The sequence below is a fragment of the Gracilinanus agilis genome, chromosome 1 (genome assembly GCF_016433145.1).
Source record: "Gracilinanus agilis isolate LMUSP501 chromosome 1, AgileGrace, whole genome shotgun sequence".
Taxonomy (NCBI): Eukaryota; Metazoa; Chordata; class Mammalia; order Didelphimorphia; family Didelphidae; genus Gracilinanus; species Gracilinanus agilis.
Window position 1 is genome coordinate 240,072,480 of NC_058130.1, and position 6,398 is coordinate 240,078,877.

At 39.2% G+C, this 6,398-nt stretch overlaps 1 pseudogene; it reads right to left on the reverse strand.

Moving 5' to 3' along the window:
- Positions 1-1,331: 1,331 nt before the first annotated feature.
- LOC123250337 lies at positions 1,332-4,958 on the reverse strand (annotated as a pseudogene).
- Between the last annotated feature and the right edge of the window lie 1,440 nt (positions 4,959-6,398).

Genomic DNA, 6,398 nt, shown 5'->3' on the forward strand with positions numbered 1-6,398 from the left:
TTTTTATGTATTTATTTTAAAGAATTGTGGTCTTAAAGGATAAGCTTTATATATTTTATTGTGAAGAATTGTTGTCTTATTTTTTTTTATATATTAGTCTATGTTTTAGCCTCTTTTATCAGAAGGGTCTAGAATTCTTGAGGATAATTTAGACAAGAAGGTGTTTTTTTTTTTTTAATATCAGGTTTTTATATGGAAGCAGTAACAGAATTTGTTGAGAAACCTTAGCCAAGGTCTAAAAGTTGTAACAAGTATATGATTTTTTGAACATCATTGTTTATTGTTTTAAAATGTGTTATTAGAAATATGGTACTCTATTTGAGTGTGCATTGTGAATCTGCTATTTTGTAAAACCCACTTTCTCTCACAGAAAACCTCATTTTTGGATAACAAAACCCTTCTAGTTCTAAGCTATATATATATATTTTTGATTTTTCAAAACATTATTTATTTAAGCATATATATATATATATATATATTTGATTTTTTAAAACATTTTTTATAGAGCAATTGATTTTTCCTTTTTTTCATCTTGTACTGGAAGTACATATATAATCATTATTTATCCTTTTTTTTTTTTGATTCTACAGCGAAATAAGCTCAATGTAAATACCTGAGCCTGAGCCTGAGGCTATGGGATTGTGATTTAATACCTCTCTGATTCCAGGAGAAGTGCCGAGCCACATGGTCAGATACTTGACTAAAGAATCTGCATGAATTGCAGGAGTTCTATGCCAATACTTGAAGGGCTTGAAAATTGGGGTTTGAGTCCTGGAGTCCCAGTCTTTTCTAAAACTTTAGAGGACGTGGGTCCCCTCAACTTAAATTCCTAGTGAAGCACCTAAGATTGGCTATCATTTAATGGCTCATTCCCTGAGAAGGTGCAGGGAAAAATCGGATCAAAGAAAGGCATTTCCCTTATTCCTCTCTCTCTCTCTCTCAGAGAGAGAGAGAGAGAGAGAGTAAATGGCAATTTTTCTGCATCCTTGGCCCTAAATGGGTTATATAGCATACTGTTTAAATCGCTTTCATTGGGCCTTGAATCAAAGGCCTGTTTATTTCCCCTACATTGTTTTTGCACATTTTACATTTCATTCACAAGTTAATTTTTTCTTTTTTTTTTTTTAATTTTATTCTTTTTATTTTTTTTTTTATTATTTCTTTTGCCAGTTGATTTCATGCACCCCCGTGACTCACTTAGCCATGCATCCTCGGCTGACTTTTTCAGGGGATAATGTGTTAGTTAAATATTTTCCTCAGGGGGGTGTGTGCCAAAGACCAGGTAAAGTTTGCACAACCCGGCAAACAGGCCCCCCTGAAAGAGAATATTGTCAAAGACCTTCTGCAGTAAAAACCGTATCCGTGACAGTACCTGGACTCAGGCTTGGCAGGTCCAACAGCAGTAAAAACTCCTGCCAACTATAGCCGTCCCCCTTTTTCTCTATATAAACCTTGCCTGCACAGTCAATAAACGGAACCTTGCCAACATCTGTACGACTCGTGTCTCTTGCGTGCGAGGTTCTCCCTCCCTCCCCCTGTGGAGCCTTAGGTGGTCGCCCCTCGTGCACCCCAGTTGCGTCTGGCTGGACCCGGACAGGTGTGTGTTAAGTTTTTATAATCATAATGTCTGAACTATAATCTATATTGCAAGTCAATTTTTACTCCTTTCGAAGTAAACTCAGGGGGGTAATGTTAATTCTCAGAAGGAAATGTATGTTTTATAATCTATAATGTAAAATTTAAATTCTTTGAAAGTAATTTAAGGATAAGGATTTTGCCATCTCCCCAGAATCCAGACAACAACCTGTTTGGTGGAGGCACCAAAAGATGCCTGAAGAACCTTCACTGGATCATGAAGATCCAATTCGAACTTTGGGGCACAGTTGATCTGAACTATGGGGTTGGATGCATTTATTTTGAATGGACAGTTTATGCCAGAAAGGGGGACTGCCCCCTTAATGGTTTTTTGTCAATGTACCGAACATTGGTTTTGTTCTTTCTCCCTTTTATCTCTAAATTATTGTAAACTCTAATTTGATTATATTTTCCTGATCCATTGGGGAGATTTATCTCCCAAAGGATCATAGGGGGGTAATGTGTTAGTTAAAATCACCTGGGGTTCTATTTGGAAGGATTGAACCTCAATATAGTGTTTGACAAACTTCTGTGGACCTGTGGGAGTCCTTAAAACTACATTTCCCGTGGTCCAACAGGTTTCATGGGTTTCCTGTTTTGGATGACGTATTAAAGGTGAGGGACTATTTTAAGTAGGGGGAGTGACTTGGGACTTCCTTTTTAGTTACCTGAGCTCGAGGAGAGAGGAAGGTAAATGGCTGAGGTGAGGTTGGAATAGATTTTTCTTACAGACGCGTGGTCAGTTTATCTCTATCAGCATGGCTTTTATTAAAATATTATTCTCTCTTTTAATCTCAGCCCTCATCATTTTTAATCATAACATAAGGAAATAATGGACATGGGAGAAGATCTTGACTGTTAACTCATAGCTACTTCTCTGAAGTGCCATTGAGTCACAAGTTTATTATATAAGAAATTCAAACTCCCTTTCACCCAGAAGCACAAGGATAGTTTCCCACAACTACACAAGAGCTGTATTTTTAACATAGATAATACAACAGGCTTAGAAGCTTCAAGGTGAAGATAAGAACCAGGCTGGACTTTCAGCTATATTTGTTATTACCAAGCCTCTGAGAATACTTTTCTCAGCGGCAAATGCCCCAAATAAACTAAGATTTTGACCTTGGCTGAATTTCTGACCAAAGAGGAAGAATGTTAACCTTTTAACTGTTGGTTAGCTAGGAACTTAAAGCTTTTCAATAAGGCCTTACTTTTCAAGGAGAAATCACAAGGAACACAAAAGGCGTCAAAAGAGGAGTCTCGGATTTTTATCTGTTCTCTTACTGGCTTCTCACACAAACTCTGCAAATGAAGGAAATGTGGCCTATTGTATTGCTAGGGTTGTTATGAAGCTCAAATGAGATAACAGATGTGAAGTGCTACATAAGTGTCAATTATTATTACTTCATAGGGTTATATATTATTACTTCATATAGTTGTGTGGAAAAAGCTTTGTAAAAATATTCATATATAGAAGATCTGAGTTCAAATCCAGCCTTACTTTTTTGTTGGCCTTGGACAAGTTACATAACCTCTGTTCTCAGTTTTACTGCTTGCAAAATGGGGATAATAACACCACCAACCATTCAGAGTTATTTTGAGTATCAAATGAAATAACTGTAAAAAAAACTCTCAGAAGGTCAGAAGAGTGCCTGGCACATAGTAGTCACTATTAAAATGTATGTGCCCTTCTAGCTGCACATCATCTATTTAATAAATGCTACATCAACTATAACTAATGATTGTGTGCTTGTGTTTATATGCTACCCTTCCTCCTGAAGGAAATAATTAAAAAAAATAAAATGGTTTCTAAATTTTCATTCCTGACTTTAACTTATGGAACATCAAACTCTAAGTATAAATTGTATTATTTTATTCCTAAATGCTTTGCTTTACATTCATATAGTTTGAAGATCTTTTGCAAATTTTCATGCCATCTAGTTGACCTAAGGCTAGAATCTGGTGATCAAGAAAGAGATGCCACTTCTTAGATATCTTATAGTTCCTCATCAGCTTCTCTGAATCCATTCTTCTGAATGGAAACATGAAAAATTTATCTGTTTTCTAACACATTGGCCATTGGAACCAGGACTTCTTGAGGGTCAGTCTGCCTCTGAAAGCTTCTTTGGGTCACCAGGGAACCTCTTTGGGCAACAGGCTGAAACCCTGAAATGCCTCTCTCAGAAGATGTTTCTCAATCCAGTTCTTTGAGATCCAGAGTTCCAGGGTCAGGGACAGATCATAGGAGGTAAATTTGTGATCCAGAAATGTTACAGGCTGCTAGAGGCTATGCGCAGCTAGCAGTGGTCCAGTGAATAAGCAGGAAGTTAAAGAGATAGAGCTCCTTCTGAAGTCTAGCTCTCTTCCTCTGGGAGTGGTGCCTGGTGAAAGATATAACCCTGGGTGAGGTCATCAGAGCTTTCTCTGGCTTTCCAATGAACATGGAGACCAGATACAAGCCAGTGGAAGTTCAGATGGTTGTGATGTCCTAAGTCTCCAGGGTAAAGATGACTTCATCCAGTACTTGGATGCTTTCTTCAGAACTAAAGAGAACCTCTTTGTGCTCATTCCCAAAATGAGACACCACTTTTTTGAGCAGCCAATACATATGAGCTATCTTCCATGCTGATTGCAAAGGTCTGGATTGGGTAGGAGACTTCCCCTTCTTTCAGCTGTTTCAAGAGGGTTTCAATCACTGAGCTAGAATCCAGACCACCTGAAAAAGGGCAGCAGAACCTTAAGTCAATCATGCTTCCCAACTGCATAGTCAAGGAGCACCAGATGTTACTTTTCATCGTTTCAAGATCGAAGTCTTGAAGACAGCTTCTCCAAAGGGCTGAAGCTCATGTGGAGTGGCACATCCTTGCAGTTGTGAAACTTCCCCATCCTCACAGACACCACCTTCCCACTGATCTTTAAATCCAGAGCTTCCTAATGGCCTGGAGGAAAAGGACCAGTTTGAAAGTAGGAGGACAGAAAATCCTTCAAGCCTACCAGACCTTTGGCTTCTAGGCACAAAGCCAGAAATCCTTTCTCTGTTAGTGCTCTAAATAGCCGCTGAATCCCGAACAAGTCCCTCCCCAGGAACACTTCCGACTGGCCAAAAAGGCAAACATGCCTTTCAGCAAGGGGGATGACGTGGGGGAGGGAGGCTCTTCCTGTTGTTTCCTATGTCGTAGAGATGCAACAGAATCTCTCTGTCCACTTGCGTCTGGTACTTGAATCCAGAGTTTCTGCAATGGAGGATGGTTGTAGTTCTCGAACTTGTAGTACAATCGTAGGGAGTGGAACCTTTGCAGGTGGAGGGGCTTCATGCTGGCCATGGGACTTTCGAAGCGGAAGGAGTCTGGGACCTTCCTTCCTGCCACTCAAACTCTGTGCCAGGGGGACCATTTAGTTGCCTCACAGCGCCCAGATGCTGCAGGGTCTCATTTTACCCTGGCTGACAGAGCTATTCAAGGCTGCACAGGTGAAGCTTAAGGCCAAATGAGGACCGCAGGACTGGGGCAGGAGGGATGGTCTGGGCTAGACAGACTCCACACTTTTTTTTTTTTAACAATATTTTGCTTTTGAGAATTCCCCTGTTCTCCTTGCTTAGACAGTCTTATCCAGCCTTCCTCCCTCCCCCCCCCCCCCCAGTTGAGAGGCTAAAATATTCAAGCTTAATTGGGAAGTTCACAAACTGTTTCTTTTCAGGGTCTACTACATGGCTATTGTGTATTTCAATTCCAAAAGAGTGCAGCCTCTTCTTTGTCTAGTAGGTTCTTTCTTTCCAGTCTTCTAGTTGGTCTTCAAAAATTGTTACTACCATCACCTTTATTGCATTAGCTCCATTCTGGTAGGGTGCCCGGGGAAGTGGAAGAAAACCTTAGATGTCTTTTGAGACACCAAGCAAAGAAGGTCTTAGTTTCACATATGTTAACCCACTATCTTCCCAAGGGTCTCACCCCACAGCCCCATAGTCTACATGAGTGATAGAAGGATACTAGAAACCCATGAAGAAGGAAAAGGTTTTTTCATGTATTCCTCTCTGCAGAATGAGCCTGCATGCGGGAACCCCTCTCCTAAGGAAAGGAGCACATTAAATACAGAAATTAGCCAGCTTTTATAGTTTGAAAGATGAGGAAGAGAAAAAAGAAGATAGTTGCTTTAGCAACAGGTGCAACAGCAAATTATTGGCAGTAACTCCTTGGAATGACTTTTGGGGTCTTGAGGAAATTAAATGATAATCTAATCTGAAAATCTCTGGAGTCCCTTCAGGTGAGAAAATGGTTGTTTTGTCAGGAAAAGGTCCTAGGATTGTTCTTAGTCCAGGGCCAGTTGGTAGAGTTAGGACACAGTGCAGTTTGTCCCTATTTACTCAAGCTTAGCTTATACTTGCAAAAATGTATCAGAAATCCCTGGAAAAATGGAGACGAGCAAATCCAACCAATTATTATAGTCACTATTCCTTTCACTTTCTCACACACATTTCTGTTTGCTGTTCTTCTTTATGTGGATTTAAAATTAATATCCAAGAACTAAATATTATATTTTATAAAATTTTATTAATAATAAAATAACCCCAAAAAGCTAACTAAAAAGTTACTAACCCAGCATGCTCACAAGAGCAAAAGAACAAGAACAAGGTGGAGCCTCAGAATTTATACAAAATGTGACCATTAAAACATAGAAAAAAGGAAAAGCATTCTAGGTAATACAGAAAGAAATTATAGGTAATAGTGTTTTGGGGATTCAAGATATTCCTAACTATACATTTATCT